Raw genomic sequence first — 21,385 nt, 5'->3', positions numbered from 1 at the left:
CTATGTTTAATTTGGGAAGTAAATTGTTTGATCTAGCTCAAGAGCCTAGAGGATCAAAGTTGGATAAGGGAAAGAAAGAGGTGATCGAATAGCCGTCGTAATCGTTCGGCAACGTCCGAGGTAAGTTTTAAGTGATCAAACGTTGAGTAAATTCAATCAAAATAGGACATAATGAGTTGATTTAATAAGATATGATGTGGTCATGATATGTTTAAAACTCAAATGGTAAGTTCATAAGTGTTTGGACTTGGAAATTTAAGAGCAAATTGTAATAATTTGCTTAGGACAGCAGCAGTAACGTGATTTTAGAAAATCACCATAAATTGTTGGTGTGGAATTATAGGCTGAATAAAGTATGTAATCAAAGCTTAATTAGTCTAGTTCCTTATAAAAGAGGCCGTGTGAGCAAAGAAATTTCCTATAAATAGATATTTAAAGTTGTGCGGGACAGTGTCGGAATGACTCAGAAATTCCCTATTCTGTTTTTGGAAAATCATTATAATTTGTACAAAAATGGTTATGAGATAATATTTATATGCTTAGACTCCTTAATGAGTCTAATTTCAAATAGAACCAAATAGAACACATTATGAATTCCGTACAATGAAAAATTTGATTCGTAGTGAAGGGTGGTCAGATTAGTCAAACAGTGAAACAGGGGAAACTTTAAGAAAAATCTGGTATTGATTGGCCAAACCTAAAATTCTGAAAATTTTATGGGTGGAAGATACATGAGTCTACATTCGGGGAAAATTAACGGCAATTGATTTTGAGTTTTGTAGCTGCAGTTATAAACAACTTAGTGACTGTTATTCAGGAAAACTGCTTGTAGTGAATATGTGATGTTGTTGTAAACTTGATGAAACTATTTGAGTTGCTTATAGGCTATTGCTGAAATTGATGTACAAGAAAAATATGAAATTTGTATGAGATATATATATGTGATAAGGCCTAATGGCCGATGTGATGAATGTGAAAGTGTGTATATATGTGATAAGGCCTAATGGCCGATGTGATGAATGTGAAAGTGTGTATATATGTGATAAGGCCTAACGGCCGATGTGATGAATGTGAAAGTGTGTATATATGTGATAAGGCCTAACGGCCGATGTGATGAATGTGAAAGTGTGTATATATGTGATAAGGCCTAACGGCCGATGTGAAGAATGTGAAAGTGTGTATATATGTGATAAGGCCTAAAGGCCGATGTGATGAATGTGAAAGTGTATATATATGTGATAAGGCCTAATGGCCGATGTGATGAATGTGAAAGTGTATAAATGTGATAAGTCCCGAAGGGCATTTGTGTCAGTACTATATCCAGGTTAAAACCCCGCAGGCTTTATGCGAGAATATTATCCTGATTAATGTCCGTAGGCTTCGTGCTCGTACTATATCCGAGCTTTAAAGACCCGACGGCTAAATGCTAGGATTCAAGTAAGACTTTGATATTGAGTATCTGCATTAAGTTATCATCAAATAAGTATTATGTATTTAAGATGTTCAGGTACGTATCACTTACTCATCGGTGGAGTGATTTCTAGGTGAATTATCAGTATCAAAGAGGTAAGGATTATGATTTGTAAGCTTAAGTATGGATGTGATTATGAACAAGTGGAAAGGATTATTGAAAGCTGATAATCGATGAAGCATGTGCTTTGGAAATATTTGACCATCTAGGTCATTATTATTCGAAAGTATATATGTGGCAGCCAAGTGTTACGTTTAATGACATTATAGATCGAGATGAAGCTCTAGATTAACTTCATCGAACAGTTGAAATGAATGACCAATGATAGTGATTGAGAACACTTTGTTTTGCTTAAAACTTACTAAGCATAAATTGCTTACTCCGTTTCTTTGTTCTCTGTTTTATAGATTTTGCTCGTTAGCTATCAGATTCGGGATCATCGAAGTTGAAGTCACCCACACTATCAAAGCCCCCATTTTGGTAAAATTTTGGTTGAACTTTGAAATGGCATGTATAGGACTACCCTTTTGTTGTAGGTCATGTACCTTTCGGTTTTGTGTAAACTTGGATAGCCATGCGAAAATGGCTTATATACGTTTTTAGCATAGTACTATAATCGTTTGTATGTTGATCACTATGAGGTATGGAATTGTTTTGAAATGATTAGCCATTGGAATGGTTAATCATGATCACACTTTGTGCTATGTATGCAAAAAAAGGGCCAATTGAACCATGGAAATCATGGAATAGGTAAAGCCTACCTTAAAGGCAGATGCTGACAGCAGCAGTGATGTGGATGTGAAAAATCACTAAAAATATTAGGAATGGTATTAAATAGTGAATAAATTATGTAAATTAACCTTGATGAATCTACTTTCATATGGAAGAAACGAAACGGTCATATGAGTTATATGTTAAGAGATATTAAAGTTCTCGTGAAGCAGGGCCAGAACGGTTTCTGGATCCCCTATTTCGACTTTGGAAATTCATTGTAAATTAACCAGATACGATTAGGAGTCATGCCACATATGTATAGATTCCTCTCTGAGTGTAGTTTCTATAGAAACAAACGGCATCAGTATTTAAGCCCTGTACAGGGAGATATCCAATTCGTAACGCACGAAGGTCAGTGTAGTCGATCCCTGCAACAGGGGAGACTTTAACTAATAAACTGTACTAATTGGCTTGACCAAAAATTCTATAAAAAAATATGTTGATGGAATTATGAGTCTAGTTTCAGGGAAAAATTACGAAACTGATTTTCGAGTTTTAAAACTCAAGATATGATTTTTAAGGCGACAGTGATGCAGTAACCAGCTAGTCTGGAAAAATTTTTTTATGGACTGTGAAAACAATTAAGTTAAGTCTGTGTGCACCTTGTGTTCGACTCCGGTAACGGACTCGGGTACGGGGTGTTACACTATGTTAGTCCTAGAATCGACTAAACCTGCTCTGATACCACTAAATGTAACACCCCTTACCCGTATCCGAGGCCGGGCTAAGGTACGAGGCGTTACCAGACAAACATACAAACATTAAACTAAAATACGAGCCATAAAATTTTATTCATATTTCAAAGCGTTCATTCTCTTACACATAGTCCCTTATTTGAGTCTACGGAGCCCAAAACATACTTTAGAAAGGGTTTGGGACTAAACTGAGAACTTACGAAAATCTTGGAAATTTCATGCTTTAAGGCTCCACACGCCGTGTCCCAAAGTCGAAATTCCATACAATTTGAGACACATGGTCGTGTCTCTGCCTGTGTGGAATATACCTAGGCTATTTTCCAAGCTTTGGTCAACCTTGATCTCTTACACACTTATACAAAATCAAAAGCATATAACATGGTATTCATTTAATGATTATAAATCCTCAATTAAACCACAAACATAACATTTGTATGTCATCATACATGTGTCTCTCATACTCATTTTACCTTGTTTATTATAGTACCACTTATACATTTATACCAAGATTATCATCTTACCAAATATCTTCAGCTTAATCATCAAGCATTCATATTTAAAGCTAGATCATATCTTTATAAAATACCACGATTCAGATGCACAGAATAACATGTTTGCCTGAAACATTTCAATTCAATTCCATACCCAACAAGCATTACATTGAGACTAGTCATATATATATATATATATACATGTCATGATACATAACATTCTCTTTTTGTTTTCTTATAAACACATATCATTTATTTCATTATATCAATATTTCATATACCATAGTTTCCATGTATTCCACATATATTTATTTTCTTCCTCCTCCTCTCCATTCCACATCCTTAATGTATATAGCATTCTTGTAAGTACGATTTCACAATTTACTAATAAATGTTCACATCAAACTGTCCACACGAGTCATAGTCACTTAATTATTTATAATTCGAGCTACAGAGCTCCAAATTAAGATCCGTAAATTTCCCCTGAAACTAGACTCACATATCGTTCCACCATAAAATTTCATAATTTTTGGTCTAGCCAATTAGTACAGTTTATTCATTAAAATTTTCCCTGTTTCACTTTTTTAAAGTTCTGACCTCTCTTCACTAAAAAATAATTATCTCATAGTACAGAACTCGGATAATGTTCTTGTTGATTTATCTTGAAAATAGACTCATTATGGATTTTAAAAATATAATTTTGAGACTCTAATTATTTTTCTCCAAATTTTTGTGATTTTCCAAATTCAGAACAGGGATCACGTAATCATTCTGAATCAGTCTCACAAAAACATAAATATCTAAAAATATAGAACTCCTTTGCTTTGTATGTTTCTTTTATATGAAAATAGACTCATTAAGATTTAATTTTATATCTCATTCAGTCTTTGATTCAATTTATACTATTTTTGGTGATTTTTCAAAATCACGTCACTGCTACTGTCCAAAACAGTTTTATTGCTAATTCACTCTTTCACACTTTCTTTGTATTAACCTCATTTTAACATACATATCACAAATCATTTTTACCATATTTCATACATCACAAGTATAGGCCCATGATGACAAGGTCACCATAAAATCATCCTCATGTATAACTTACTTGTTTATAACCTTACCACATCCTGGTCACTTAATGAACACATCATTCACATAACCAAGTTCCTGCACTTATTCATCACAAAACTCACAAAGCAATACATAGAGAGTCTCCGTTGAACACTTGGATCAATCCTCGATACTTGGTGGTTTCAGCACATAGCTCCACCCATCATATAGTTCGGCTCTCTTGTACACATGGTGAACACTTAGTACCACCCATGTGACCTAGCAGCTTATCTCGTAGCTCTCTTGTCTACATGGTGTCCTTCACTTGGAACCACGCATGCGACCTAGCTACATATATCCCGTAGTTCTCTTGTCTACATGGTGTACACATAGTATCACCCATGCGACCTAGCTACATCATAATGTCTTGTAGCTCTCTTGTACACATGATGTGCACTCAGCACTATACATGTGACCTAGCTACATACCATCATATCATCCAATCTTTCCAGAAGGTTCAACCGGATTTCTCTCTTTTCCAACAATTTCACCAATCAAGTAATTATCCACAAACATATTTCCAATATTTTTATAAAATATCATAATACAAGTAATAGTGATGTATTACTTACATATAAACTTACATCTCATTTAATATCAACATAATAACATTAAATTACACATTGTCTTATTAAAAATCATATGAACTTACAATTTCCCATAATATCCATAATCATAGAAATCACATTTATGTATGATAATTCAATGCACTTCATGTACCATAGACATATTTTTAAATCAATTCATAAACTTGGCACCATAATCATTTAATTTAACATAATTCAATTAATTCACTAAATTTAACTTTCAAATATAAATTACAACATTATTGTTGTATTATTATCATACCAACTTACATACTTTCAACACCTCGGAGATCATAGTAAATATATCAATTTTACATTGAAACATGCATAAATTAATGCTTATTATACATATGAACTTACCTTGATATTAAAACGGCCATTTTACCAACTTTCCCAATTTTGATTTTTCTCTCATTCTAGGTTCAAATCTCGTTTTCGGGATCTAAAACATCATATTTTACTTATTTAATTAATGTACTATTCAAAACAGTCCTTAACTCAAACTTTGGAAAAATTACAATTTTGCCCTAAACTTTTGCATTTTACACTTTTGCCCCTAGGCTCGGGAATTAAACTTCATCCCTTATTCTTATGTTTTATGACATGATGATCACTTTTCCCTTCTATGGCAACATCAAATTCTCACTCTAACATATACTTATGACTATTAGGTATTTTTACCGATTAAGCCCTTTTGCTCGTTTTCACTTAAAACCGAGTAGCACAAGTTGTCTAACATAACTTAAAACCTTATATTGTATCATAAAACACCAGAATACACAAATTTTACCTATGGGTATTTTTCCAAATATGAACCCTAGGTTGAATTATTGCTAGCATAAGCTAAATCAAGTTATCGGGACTCCAAAGACGTAAAGAACTTGAAAAATGGGGTTAGAACGGACTTACAATTGAGCTTGGGAAGCTTGAAAACCCTATACATGGAGTCTCCCTTGGTATACACGTCCATGGTGAAGAAGATGAGCAAAATTGGCTTTTAATTTTGTATTTTAATTCATTTTACCCCTAAATGACCAAAATACCCTTACTACTTACTAAACTTTCCAAAAATTCCATCCATGTCCAATTTTTTTCCATAACTTAGAAATTGGTCAAATTTCTATTTAAGACCTCCTAATTAATATTTCAAATCAATTTCATACTAGAAACTTCTAGAATGCAGGTTTTGCAACTTATTCAATTTAGTCCCTAACTTCGAATTAAGCACTTTATGCATAGAATTTCTTCACGAAATTTTCACACAATCATGCAATCATATCATAGACCTCAAAATAATCATAAAATAATTATTTATATCTCAGATTTTGTGGTCCCGAAACCTCTGTTCCAACTAGACCTAATTTTGGGCTATTACATGATTAGAGAGCATGGTGACTGAATCGACGTTATAAACACCGGCTGTTTTTGTTGGATTTGTCCTCATGACTTGCCACTAATATTTATTCAATGACATCTCCTCTATAAATTCATAGGCATCTTCAGGTGTTTTATTATTGATGGTTCCACCAGTAGCTGCGTCAACCATTTGTTGAGTCGAAAGATTCAGGCCATTATGAAAAGTTTGAACCTGTAGCAGAGTGGTAACCCATGGTGAGGGCAACTTCGCAAAAGGTCCTTATATCTCTCCCATGCATCGTAGAGTGTTTCAAAATCCATCTGCACAAAAGAAGAGCTATCATTATGTAATTTAGCCGTTTTAGCCTGCGAAAAATATTTTAGTAAGAACTTTTCGCTCATTTGTTCCCAAGTTGTGATTGACCCCCGCGGTAATGAATTCAACCACTGTTTAGCTTTGTTTCTCAATAAAAAAGGGAATAATCGAAGGTGAATGGCGTCATCTGAAATGCCATTAATTTTAAATGTATCACATAGTTCTAAAAAGTTTACTAAGTGAGCGTTGGGATCTTTGTCCTGCAAACCATCAAACTGAACAAATTGCTGTATCGTTTGAATTATGTTAGGTTTCAGTTCAAAAGTATTTGCAGCTATACCAGGTCTAACTATGCTAGATTCAGTTCGTGTTAAAGAAGTTTTAGCTTAATCATATATAGTGCACGGAGTAGGATTTTGATTAACAGCAATCTCAGGAGGTAGCAAATTTTCTTGGTTTTCAGCCATCTCCTCGGTTGTGGTTTGAATATCATCCTCTTGCTCGTCTGCTGTGTATCTTAAGCTGCACCTTATTTCTTTTTTATTTTTGCGAACTGTGCGATTGATCTCACTGTCAAAAAGTAATGGTCTTGACAGGTTTCTTCTAGTCAAAAACTATAAGAACCTGCCAAAAAAAGGGAAAAAGAAGAATTAGTAATAAAAATTAGAATAAAATTTAAATTGCAGTAAAAGTAAATGGCTAAAGTAATAAAAATCAAGTGTTTCTAATATCTTAGTTCCCCGGCAACGGCGCCAAAAACTTGATACGTGATATTCGTGACAGGTTTTAAATATTTATAATGAATCGTTCTTGAAATTAACTATTATCACGATGAAGGCAAGTGTACCTATCGAATAGTAGTATAGCTTTAGTAGGACCAGATTATCGAACCCAAAGGAACTAAAAGTACTAGTATCAACTTTCTTTTTATTATCTAGCATAAAAATACAAAGGTTTTCTTTATCTAACTAATTAACTAAACTAAGAAATCACAGAAAAGAAATTTGGGGAAAATACTTTTTGGAAAACTCGATTGATTGAGACAATACCTAAGGAAAAATCCACCTAGACTTCACTTGTTATTTGACTCTGAATCAGACAATTTATTCATTCAACTTGTTCTGTAGAGATCCCTAAGTTATGTTATTATCTCTCTCGAGACTAACAACGTCTAACCCTAGTTTGAATAATTGAAATCTCTTTCTAATTAACGCCCTAGGGTTGTATTAACTCAATCTATGGATCCCCTTATTAGGTTTCACCCTAATCCGAAAAAATCTTGTCAACCTATCTCTAGGCGTGCAACCAACTCTGCTTAATTATGACAAATTTACTCTTAGACAGGGTCTATTCCTCCTCTGAATAAGAGCTTAACTTGAATCAATATCCTGGAATATCAAAACAAGAATTAAGAACACATAATTAAGAAAAATTCAAATATTTATCATAGAATTCAGATAATAATAACAAAATCTGTCTTAGGTTTCATTCCCCTTAGGTATTTAGGGGTTTTAGTTCATACTAATGAAAGACCACATCTCAAAAGAATAAAAATAACAAAACATAAGAAAACCAAAAACTCCTAAGGGAATCTGAAGGGAGATTTTCAGTCTTGATGGTGAATCCAGCTTCTGAGATGGATTAATCGGCTTTCCTTGAGCAATTCCTTGCTTCCTCTTGTATGTCCCTCCTCTTCTCCTCTTCTAGGGTGTATTTATAGGCTTTGGAATGGCTAAGAGCCCTCAAAATTGTCTGTTTCTGAATTGGACTAAACTTGGGCTTGGTAGGGACACGCCCGTGTGCAATTTCTTAAGGCCGTGGTCAAGGCTGTTAAATGGGCACGGGCATGTGATTTACCCATGTAAATCATGCTTTGACCTTGCCAAAGGGACACGGTCATGTGGTCTGCCCGTGTGAGGAAGTCCAGGCCGTTTTGATTTGTACGTTGGACCATTTTCTCTATTTTTAGCCCGTTTCCCATTCTTTTCACTCTCTTATGCTCACCTAAGTATAAAACATGAAATTAAGGTATTAGGAGCATCAAATTCACCAATTTTAAGGAAAAATCATCCATTAAATGTGCTAAGCATAGGATAAAAATATGTATAAATTATGGTTTATCATACGTTCATGCCATAACGTATGGGTTATTGTGAGCTAGTGTAAGACATGTCTGAGACATGCATCGGCCACATAATGAGAGCCAGTGTAAGACCATGTCTGGGACATGCATCGGCCTCGAGACGTAAGCTAGTATAAGACATGTCTGGGACATGCATCGGCTACGAGATGTGTCAATGTAAGACCATGTCTGGGACATGGCATCGATGTCTGACCCCATATTGGTGGCTAAATAAATATCCGATAATATTCCAAATGGTTCAACGGTGAAAGTATGATTTAAAGTTATCTAGGAAAGTATAACTGTGTTGTGAGTGGTACAAGTACCTATATGATATGTATGAAATGTGAGCTCAATATATGCTATATGAGGTGTAATGAATATTGATGAGTAAGTTTTGCTTATGCCACTTGTGTATTATGATACTTGTTGATGAATGGTAAAGATATGTTGTATATTTATTTATGTGCAACTTACTAAGCTTTATGCTTACTCCCTTTCCTTTTCCATTTTCTTATAGTGCCATCTATCTAGCTCAAGGATCAACCGAAGTCAGAGATATCGATCACACTATCAATCGAAGCTTTCGGTATAGTTTGATATTTATTTTTGAATATGGCATGTAAAGGGCTTAGACTTTGCTATTTTTGTGACATTAAAAACTGACCAAATGTGTTCTTGGGTTGGGGACCCTTCATTTTGTATTAAGCCTTGAATGATGGCTAATATTCATTTTGATTTATATGCAACGATGTTATTTTCATAGATGAGTAAAATGCACAAATGGAATGTTGTTTATTGTGGCTGATTCGGTTGCATGAGATAGTCTTATCTAGATTATGGTTGCTATTATGCAGGTTGTGTAAGTAAGGGTGGCAAATAGGCTTGGTAAATACCTTATATTGTCTACACGGGTAGACACAAAGGCATGTGTCTAGACCATGTGTGACGCACAGTTTGCCCCATGGGCGTGTGGTCCGGCCGTGTGTCCCCTGCACGTAAAAATTTCAAGCCAGTATGCATGATAGTAAACACACGGGTAGAGACACGGTTGTGTGTCTCAGTCGTGTGATGGACACGGCCTAGTAGACGAGCGTGTGCATTGGCTGTGTGATATTTTGGGGATGCTGAACTCAGAAATAGAATGTCCATATTTTTACACACGGGCGAGGACATGGGCATCTCATGGCTGTGTGAGGGACACGGGCCAGGCACACAGGCGTGTACCAGGCTGTGTGAAAACCCCTGTAGGTGTGAATTTAGAATTAATTCCACACATATGGAGGACACAGGCGTGTCTCTCTATTACATAGGCCGTGTGAGCCACACGAGCCATCAACACGACCATGTTGAAATGGCCACACGGGTGTGTTGCCCCTCTACACGGGTGTGCCCCCTATTTCAAAGTCAAATTTTCTCTAGAGAGTTTAAGGACTCAGGTTGATCCTGAATAGTTTTCAATGGTCGATTTGGGGCTCGTAGGCCCATAATAAGAAGTTGTATGTAGAAATTGAAAAAGTTCTAATTTGGATCAAGTCTTGGTGACTTAGGAAACACTTGCGTGCATAAGATTGAGTTAAGTAATGCCTAGTATTTTGTTCCAATGTGGGTTACGGGCATGGGGTGTTACATTTAGTGGTATCAGAGTTATGGTTTAGTCGGTTCTAGGACTAACCTAGCGAGAGTACGGGTCTAGCTATACATGTCATAATTGTATATTGATAGTATGACAACTTCTGACGATTATAAATTGTATTTCTATATAGTAAATGGATCTTAACAGAGCCACGATGAGTAAAGTGGAGAGTAACAAACTGGCTCCTACCGAGGGGACCGCGCCAGTTGAGAGCGAGCCCGTGACTATGGGCCAAGGCGGAGGGGCTAGAGAAGCCTATCTTTGAATGATGGATGCTTGGTACACGGAGTTCGTTCATGCAAATCTGAACACTCTACCTCCCCCACCTTGTCCGATTCCTCAGTATGCCTCAGTAGCTCCACAAGGCGCGGACTTGGTTAGGAGGGAGAAGCCTCTGGTAGACAAGATTAGGTAGCAAGGGGTTGAGAAGTTCCGGGCTAACTTAGATGACGACCTAGAGAAAACAGAGTTTTTGTTAGAGAATATTGTCAGGGTGTTTGATGAATTGTCGTGCATGCCTGAAGAGTGCGTGACGTGTGCAGTGTCATTCCTACAGGATTCGACTTATCAGTGGTGGAATACTCTCGTGTTCATTGTATCGAGAGAGAGGATCACTTGGGAATTCTTCTAGGAAGAATTTCAGAAAAAGCATATTAGCTAGAGATTTATAGACCAAAAGAGGAAGGAATTTTAATAGTTAAAGCAAGGCAGTAGAACAGTGATGGAGTATGAATGAGAGTTTGTAAAACTCAGCAAATACGCACGGGAGTACGTGTCCTCAGAAGCACCATGTGTAAAAGGTTCGATGATGGTCTTAATGAAGATATACGAGTATTTGTTGGCATCTTAGAACTAAGAGAATTTGTGGTACTCATTGAGAGAGAATGCAAGTCAGAAGAGTTGGTGAAAGAGAGGAGGAAAGCAGCTATTGAGTCGCGAGATTCAAAGAAGAGATAGATGGGGTAGTCACATCAGTCCTCATTTAAGAGACCGAAGGAATTTGCTACTTGATTGACTGTTTCAGTGGGGTTTTCGAATAGAAACAAGAACCAGCAGAACACAACTTCTAGAGCCCAAACCACTTCTGTCGCGAGCATTGGTAATGCTCGGTTGAATAGGCCAGAATGTTTGCAATGTGGTAGGTGCCACTTTAAAGAGTGAGGGGGAATGAAAGGGGTTGTTTTAAGTGTGGATCATTAGAACATTTCATCCGAGACTATCCTGAAATGGAAGAGAGAGAGAAAAAGTAAGAAGCGAAGGTAATTAGTGCTCCTTTGAGGGGCAGACCACAAAAGAACTCTAGAAGCAAGGCTACTAGTAGGGGTGCACCGAAAGATGCTGCAGTGAGGTCCAAGGGCAAAGCGGTTGCAAGGACTTACGCTATTTATGCTCGTGAAGAGGCAGAATCTCCCAACGTGATCACGAGTACTTTTTCTATCCATGGAATATCTGTTATTGCTTTAATTGACCTGGGTCTACCTACTCTTATGTTTGTATGGAATTGATACCTCGTATGAACATGATAGTAGAGTCCACTGAGTTTGTAATAAAAGTGTCTATCCCTTTAGGCAGACATGTGCTAATGGACCAAGTATGTAAAAATTGTCCTTTGACAATTAAAAGTCATTGTTTTCCATTTAACTTGATTTTATTGCCGTTTAATGAGTTTGATGTAATCCTTGGGATGGATTGGTTGACTTATCATAGTGTTGTAGTGGACTATGGGAGAAAAGTTATTGACTTGAAATGTGAAGACGAAAATGTTCTTGGATTGGGCCAGATGAATCAGATAATTTTCCTATAATAGTATCATCTTTGACTGTTGAGGAATATTTGAGGAAAGGATATGAGGCTTATCTTACTTTTGTGCTGAAGACTCAAGTGTCTGAGTTCAAGATAGAATCGATACTAGTGGTTTATGAGTTTATAGATGTGTTTCCGAAAGAATTACCAGGATTACCTCTGGTGAGGGAAGTAGAGTTTGGAATCGAGTTGATACCGGGCATGACACCCATCTCGATTGCTTCGTATAGGATGGCTCCTACGGAGTTAAAGGAATTGAAAGCTCAACTCCAAGAGTTAACTGACAAGGGATTTACGAGACCGAGCTTTTTCCTGTAGGGTGCTCTGGTGCTCTTTGTGAAAAAGAAAGATGGGTCAATGAGGTTATGCATCGACTATAGATAGCTCAATAAGGTAACGGTGAAGAACAAGTATCCTTTGCCAAGAATCAATGACCTGTTTGATCAGTTAAAGGGAGCCAGTGTATTTTCCAAGATTAACCTAAGGTCAGGATAGTACCAATTAAGAGTGAAAGAGCAAGATGTACCGAAGACTGCGTTTCGGACAAGATATGGGCATTATGAGCTCCTCGTCATTCCCTTTGGTTTGACTAATGCCTCGGCGGTGTTTATGGATTTGATAAATTGCATTTTTCAGTCGTATTTGGATAAGTACGTGGTGGTCTTTATCGATGACATACTGATTTACTCGCTTGATAAGAGTGAACATGCGAAGCATTTGAGGATTGTATTACAGACCCTGAGAGACAAACAATTGTACGCCAAGTTCAGTAAGAGTGAATTCTAGCTTAGGAAGGTTGGATTTTTAGGACACATTGTGTCAGATGACGGGATTAGAGTTGACCCAAGCAAAATCTCGGCTATTATTGAATGGAAACCGCCAAAGAATGTGACAAAAGTCCGAAGCTTTTTGGGTTTGGCTGGATACTATAGAAGGTTTGTTCAAGGGTTTTCTATGATCGCTACTCCAATAATGAGACTACTACAGAAGGATGTCAAATTTGAGTGGTTAGAAAAGTACCAACAAATTTTTGAGAAATTAAAGGTTTTGTTAACCGAAGCCCCAGTGTTTGTGGAATCGGAGTTAGGTAAGGAATTTATGATATATAGCAATGCCTCTTTGAATGGGTTGGGGTGTGTACTCATGCAATAAGGCAAGGTTATAGCCTATTCTTCAAGACAGCTAAAACCACATGAGAAAAATTACCTGACACACGATCTAGAGTTGGCCGCCATGGTGTTCGCATTGAAGATTTGGAGACACCATTTGTATGGCGAGAAATGCTGAATATTTACCGATCACAAAAGTCTCAAATATTTGATGACTCAAAAGGAGTTGAACCTGCAGCAATGAAGGTGGCTAGAGCTGATAAAGGATTATGAGTTGGTGATTGACTATCACCCAGGCAAGGCGAACGTGTTCACCGATGCCTTGAGTAGAAAATCATTATTTGCTTTGAGAATAATGGATGCCCAACTGGCTTTGTTAGATGATGGTTCGATCCTAGTGGAGTTGAGAGCTAGAACGACATTTCTACAAGAGATCTGTGAGGCTCAGAAAGATGATAAGGAGTTGCAAGCTAAAAAGACTCAGTGTGAGACGAAAAATGAATCTGAGTTTCGTGTAGGTGTTGATGGATGTTTAATGTTCAAAAATAGAGTTTTTGTACCCAAGGGCAATGAGTTTATTTAGAAGATTTTGCAAGAGGCACATAATGGTTGTTTGTTCGTCCACGCGGGGAGTGTAAAAATGTATAACGACCCGAAGAAAATGTATAGGTGGTCGGGGATGAAAGAGATATTTCAAAGTTCGTTTCCTAGTGTCTTATGTTTCAGCAAGTGAAAGCTGAACACCAAGTACCTTCGGCTCTACTTCATCCTATAACGGTTCCAGAGTGGAAGTGGGATCGAATTACCATAGATTTTGTGAGGGTTACCGGTAACCATGAAGAAAAAGGATGTTGTTTGGGTTATTTCGGATAGGTTAACAAAGTCAGCACATTTTATACTAGTGCGTACTGACTACTCCCTTGAAAGATTGGCTAACTTGTACATTTCTGAGATTGCGAGGCTACATGGAGTGCCTTTGTCGATTATTTCGGATAAAAACCTGAGATTTACCTTTAGGTTTTGGAAAAAGTTACAAGAGGCATTGGGGAAAAAGTTGAGTTTTAGCACGACATTCCATTCGCAAACCGACATTCAGTCGGAAAGAGTGATTCAAATTTTAGAAGATGTGTTACAGTGTTGTGTTCTAGAGATTCAAGGTAGTTGGGAAAGGTACTTGCCATTGGTTGAATTCGCCTACAACAATAGTTATCAGACAAGTCTGAAAATGGCGCCTTATGAAGCTTTGTATGGGCAAAGTGTCGAACTCCCTTATATTAGACTAAACTCAGAGAGAGTCAGATTCACAGGGTCGATTTAATCAAAGAGACTGAAGAGAAAGTTAAAGTGATTCGTGACTATTTGAAGGCCACTTCGGATAGATAGAAATCCTATGCGGATTTAAAATGTAAAGAGATCGAATTTCAAGTGGGTGATCGAAATTTTTTGAAAGTATTCCCGTGGAAGAAAGTCCTCAGATTTCGTAGAAGAGGCAAGTTGAGTCCTCACTTCATAGAATCTTATGAGGTTATCGAGAGAGTAGGACCGGTTGCCTATCGTTTGGCATTGCCACCAAAATTGGAAAAGATTCACGACGTGTTTCATGTATCCATGCTACGTCGGTATAGATCAGACCCTTCGCATGTGATTGCGCCAATCGAGGTTGAAATTCATCCGGACATGACTTATGGCGAATAGCCGGTCAAGATTTTAGCTCGGGAAGTCAAATAGTTGAGGAATAAGAGTATTGCACTCATGAAAGTTTTGTGGCATAGACATAGAGTCGAGGAAGCCACATGGGAACCCGAGGAGATTATGAGAGATAAGTACCCAAACTTATTCATCGGTAAGATTTTCAGGGACGAAAATCCCTAAGGGGGAGAAATGTAACAGCCCAATTTAAGGCCTAGTTAGAATAGTGGTCTTAGAACCATAAATTCGGAGTTGAATAAATTATTTTATTATTACTATTTTGGAGTCATTGCATGTTTATATAAGTGTATGAAAAAAAAATGGTGAGTTAATTTTGATGTTTGCAAGTCCAATTGTGAGAAAGGACTAAATCGCATAAAATACAAAAGTCCTAAATTGATAGCTAAAAGTGTCAAATAGCTAGAGAATAAAAATTGGAGGTCTTTAAAGGGAAATTAGATCCTATTGTGATAGCTTGGCTGGCCATGGGAGGTAAAAATGTTGAAAAGTCAACATTAAATAAGTTGATGACATAATGTATGATATAATAATGCCCTAAGCCTAGCTATCATCTTTTTCTTTCATTCATTCTTCTTTACCACCAATTATCAGCCATTGTTAGGGGTTTGAGCTTCAAAAATTTCAGCAACTCATTCCTCTTACAAGTAAGTGATTTTTATGGCTTTTCTTGAATATTTTTGTACTTTTGAGACCCTTGGAGCATAAGCTTTCAAATGAGGGTACTATTTTGCAAAATGAATAAGATTTTAGGGTTTTTCCATGAAAGGATTTGTAATGTTGCTGAGTTTTTGTTAAAGAAATGAGTCTTGGGTGTCTTATAACCAACTTTTGTGAAAAGTGTTAGCATGAAAACACCTAAAAGGACCATTTTGCACAAGTTGTAAAATAGATGTTAAATATGTGAAATAGTGAGAATTTGGAGTTTCTATAAGAGTAAAAAGGGTTCGACTAGGCTTAAGATGTGAAGAAATTCGATAAAAGTCGATTTTCAAACTTAGGGAAAAAATGGTCATTTTGCGAAAGTCTAAGGGCAAATTGGTTATCTTGCCCAATTATGGATTGTGGAGTGCCTAGATTGATAAAGTGACTAAATAAGTGCATTTTGTTATTATAAATCAAGATATACCGAATCTGAACCTAGACCGGGGGAAAGTCAAACAAATTGACTAGTCGCCACATTTTTTAATCTGAGGTAAGTTGTATGTAAATGATATAGCTACAGTGTTAATGTATGTGTTGAATTGTACTTGACATTAATATAGCATGAATTGATTGATTGTGGAATTGAGAAAGCATGATGGTAATAGAGATAGTAGAGTTCTCGTTTGAACCTAGGAACTAAACCGGATATTCATGCCATAACATATGGGTTATTGTCAGCTAGTGTAAGACATGCTTGGGACATGCATCAGCCACATTATGAGAGCCAGTGTAAGACCATGTCTGGGGCATGGCATCGGTATTGAGACAAGTGCTAGTGTAAGACTTGTCTGGGACATGCATCGGCCTCGAGACGTAAGCTAGTATAAGACATGTCTGGGACATGCATCGGCTACGAGATGTGTCAGTGTAAGACCATGTCTGGGACATGGCATCGGCACAGATACACTAGAACTTGTGTAAGACCATGTTTGGGACATGGCGTCAATGTCTAACCCCACATCACATTGAAGGCTATATGAGTATCCGATAATAATCCAAATGGTTCAATGGTGAAAGTATGATTTAAATTTAACTAGGAAAGTGTAACCGTGTTATGAGTGGCACAAGTACCTATATGGTATGTATGAAATGTGAGTTCAATATATGCTATATGAGGTGTAATGAATATTGATGAGTAAGTTTTTCTTATGCCACTTGTGTATTATGATACTTATTGATGAATGGTAAAGATATGTTGTATATTTATTTATGTGCAACTTACTAAGCTTTATGCTTACTCCCTCTCCTTTTCCATTTTCTTATAGTGCCACCTATCTAGGTAAAGGATAAACGAAAATCAGAGATATCGATCACACTATCAATTGAAGCTTTCAGTATAGTTTGATTTATATTTTTGAATATGGCATGTATTTTGCTATTTTTGTGACATTGAAAACTGGCCAAATGTGTTGGCTTGGGTTGGGAACCCTTCATTTTGTATTAAGCCTTAAATGATGGCTAATATACATTTTGATTTATATGCAAAGATGTTATTTTCATAGACGAGTAAAATGCACAAATGGAATATTTTTTATTATGGCTAATTTGGTTGCATGGGATAGTCTTGTCTTGATTGTGGTTGCTATTATGTAGGTTGTGTAAGGGTGGCAAATAGGCTTGGTAAATAGTCTTATATTGTCCAAACGGGTAGACACACGAGCATGTGTTTAGACCGTGTGGACGTACGGTCTGCCCCATGGGCATGTGGTCCTACTGTGTGTCCCCTACACGTAAAAATTTCAAGTCAGTATGCATGATAGTAAACACACAGGTAGAGACATGGTCGTGTGTTTCAGCCGTGTGATGGACAAGGCCTAGCACACGGGCATGTGCATTGACCGTGTGATATTTTGGGGATGCTGAAGTTAGAAACAAAATGTCCATATTTTTGCACACGGGCGAGGACACGGGCATGTCATGGCCGTGTGAGGGACACGAGCTAGGTATAAGGGCGTGTGTCAGGCCGTGTGAAAACCCTTATATGTGACAGCCTAAATTGACCCTAGTCGAAAAGTGGTTTCGGGACCACTAAACCGAGTCATAAAAATAATTAGCCGTCATAGTGGATGCTCATTATATGTACATATGCATGTGTGAAAATTTCATGTTTGAATTTTGTTAATTGTAAGTGAATTTTATCAAATAGGACTTATGTGAGAAAATTTAGAAATGTGCTAGGCAAATGTAAAGTGGCTGTTAATGCATGTTGTGAAAATGATGGGCTTGCATGTCAAATTTCCCTAAATTAAAGCCTAGTGGCGGCCATGACAAAGGGTGATGGGCAAAACATGTCATAAAACATGTTGTGTAAATGGGTTATGTTGGAATAAATAAAATAAGGAGTATGGGTAATAAAGAAATGGAAAAAGGAAAGAAGGTGTGTGATCCCCCATTGCCGTGAGTTGAGGAAAAGGAAACAAAAAAAAGTGTGTTCATCCTTTTCATTTCTTTTGGCGAAAATTCTAAGGAAGAAAGAAGGAGTTCTTGCTCCATGTTTGGTTTAGAAGAGGATTAGGAGGAGGTTCGCCATACTTGTATCAAGATTAAGGTATGTTTGATGTTGGGCCATGAGATTCATGCATGTTTTTTTAGTTGCTAGCTTGATGTTCTTATTAGCCCATGGTTCAAATCTTTGCTATGTCATGGGGATGGTATTCGCCAAGGTGGATTTTGTGTTGATATCATTGCATGCTAAATGTGAAGCTTGTTAATGATGCATGTGATGGTGGATTGATAACTCTTGAATCTCCTTTTAGCATCCTTGAGTGAGACATTAAGTTCCTTGTTCAATCATGACCAAAATTGAAATGGTAAGGTGTTGTGATGCATTCGGCCATGGTAGGATATAGAAGAGAAATAAGGTTGTTGTTAGATGAAGTAGAGTCTAACAAATGAGCTCAGATGTGCATTAGTTGCTAGATGGAGAAGAATCGGCTAGCAAGTTGTGTGCTAAGGCGAATGTAATTTGGTATATTATGGGTAATGCATGTGTTGAATTAGTGTAAAGGAGAGGATGCTTTAATAGTGTATATATGTGTATTAGCCAAGTTTTGAACTTGAAACAAATGGTGTTTAGTCAACACAAGTGACCATACTTGTAGAATGTATTAAGTGTTGCAATCGGCCTTAGCATAGATGTGTATGTTCGGCCATTGGTAGCCTATTGATGGCTTTAGCTTGACTTAGAAAATTGCTAAGGGAAATATTAGCTAGTATGTTGAATTCGATTCGTGATTTCGTACATATGTGACTCTAATGTCTAATGTATATATGGGCTAAGTACCTTGAGCTTCTCTTTTGATGTTCGAATGAATTGTATTAAATTGTTGATGTGATTAAAAATGCGTATGATCATTGTGTATTTGAGCTAAAAGGTGGCGATATGACCTATCAAACTCCTTGTCATATTCGCCATAAGCTAGCAAAATGAGACTTTGATAAGTTAAATTTGTTTGAATTAGCTCAAGAGCTTAGGGACCACAGTTGGATAAGGAAAGGAAAAAGTGATCGAATAGCCGTTGAAGCCGTTCGACAACATCCGAGGTAAGTTTTCGAGTAATGGAACTTAAATTATGATTCGATTAGATTATGTCTTAAGTAAATCAAAATCATGCTCTTTGTATGTGGCTATTGAGCTGAAATTGTAAATATGATAAGTGTCTTGTGTTGAGCTTTGGTAATGAAAATGAAATATGGATGTGTCATGATTTATTGATATATGTGTGCATGGTTCTTCGAATGATGTCCGAGCTAAGTCCCAAAGGCTTTGTGCTAAGTGACTATATCCGGACTAAGATCCGAAGGCATTTGTGCGAGTTACTAAATCTGGACTAAGATCCGAAGGCATTTGTGCGAGTTACTAAATCCGGGTTAAGTCCCGAAGGCATTTGTGCGAGCTACTATAACGGGGCTATGTCCCGAAGGTATTTGAACGAGTAGCTATATCCGGTTAAACTCCGAAGGTACGTGATTCAGGAATGAATGAACTTGCTGTAAAAATTTCAGTTAATACGCTTGTGAAATCCCAACAATGAGGTATGTTTCAGTATGTGCTTTGAATTAGTTGAGCCCTTACAAATAAGTATTCGCTCGGTTGATAAACGAGCTACCGCCTTTAGCTAAGTTGATCTTTTGTGTATGAACATAAGGGTTGGTAATGTGAAGTAAGTATGATATTGAGAATTTGTGCATATGAAATTATCCGTTTAGCTATATGAATGCTATGCTTTTGTTGTGCTGGAATCCCTTGCTCAAAACTTACTAAGCATAAATTGCTTACTCCGTTTCTTTGTTTCTCTGTTTTATAGATTTTGGCTCGTCAGCTATCGGACTCGAGATTTTTGGAAGTCAAAGTCTCCCACACTATCAAAGCCCCCTTTTGGTACAAATTTTGGTTGAACTTTGAAATGGCATGTATAGGACTACCCTTTTTGTTGTTGGTCATGTACCCATGGATTTTGTGTAAATTTGGATAGCCATGCGAAAATGGCTTATATATGTTTTTAGCATAGTACTATAATCGTTTTTTATGTTGATCACTAAGAGGTATGGAAATGTTTGGAAACGATTAGCCATTGGAATGGTTAATCATGATTATACTTTGTGCTATGTATGCAAAAAGGGCTAATTGAATCATGGAAACTATGAAATAGGTAAACTCTACCTTAAAGGCAGATGCTGACAGCAGCAGTGATGTGGGTGTGAAAAATCACTAAAAATAGTAGGAATGGAATTAAATAGTGAATAAATTATGTAAATTAACCTTGATGAATCTAATTTCATATGGAAGAAACGAAACGGTCATATGAGTTGTATGTTAAGATATATTTAGGTTTTTGTGAAACAGGGCCAGGACAGTTTCTGGATTCCCTGTTCCGACTTTAGAAATTCATTATAAATTAACCAGAGATAATTAGGAGTCATACCATATATGTATAGATTCCTCTTTGAGTCTAGTTTCTATAGAAACAAACGTCATCAGTATTGAATCCCTGTACAGGGAGATATCCAAGTTGTAATGCGCGAGGTTCAGTGTAGTCAATCCCTGTAACATGGGAGAATTTAACTAATAAACTGTACTAATTGGTCTGACCAAAAATTCTAGAAAAAAATTTGTAGATTTATATATGAGTCTAGTTTCAGGGAAAAATCACGAAACTGATTTTCGAGTTGTGGAACTCAAGATATGATTTTTAAGGTGACAGTGACACAGTTAGCCAGCTGTCTGGAAATTTTTAAATGGACTGTGAAAATAAATATATTATGTCTGTTAGCACCTCGTGTTTGACTCCGGCCACGGTCTCGGGTACGGGGTGTTACATTGTAGGTGTGAATTTAGAATTAATTCCACACGGGTGGAGGACACGGGCGTGTCCCTATATTACCTAGGCCGTGTGAGCCACACAAGCATGTTACCCCTCTATAGGGGCGTGTGCCCTGTTTCAAAGTCAAATTTTCTCTAGAAAGTTTAAGGACCCGGATTGATCTCAAATAGTTTTCAATGGTC

General features: G+C 37.0%; 1 non-coding gene across 1 annotated transcript; it reads left to right on the top strand.

The window, feature by feature from the left end:
• Positions 1-6,728: 6,728 nt before the first annotated feature.
• LOC128286292 (small nucleolar RNA R71) lies at positions 6,729-6,834 on the top strand. The gene has a single exon (XR_008276835.1). It is a non-coding gene; the product is annotated as a small nucleolar RNA R71 (small nucleolar RNA).
• Positions 6,835-21,385: the final 14,551 nt, after the last annotated feature.

Source organism: Gossypium arboreum, chromosome 12 (assembly GCF_025698485.1).
Source record: "Gossypium arboreum isolate Shixiya-1 chromosome 12, ASM2569848v2, whole genome shotgun sequence".
In the NCBI taxonomy this organism is placed as follows: Eukaryota; Viridiplantae; Streptophyta; class Magnoliopsida; order Malvales; family Malvaceae; genus Gossypium; species Gossypium arboreum.
The sequence above is the reverse complement of the archived record's forward strand: the minus strand, read 5'-3'. Positions and strand labels throughout refer to the sequence as shown.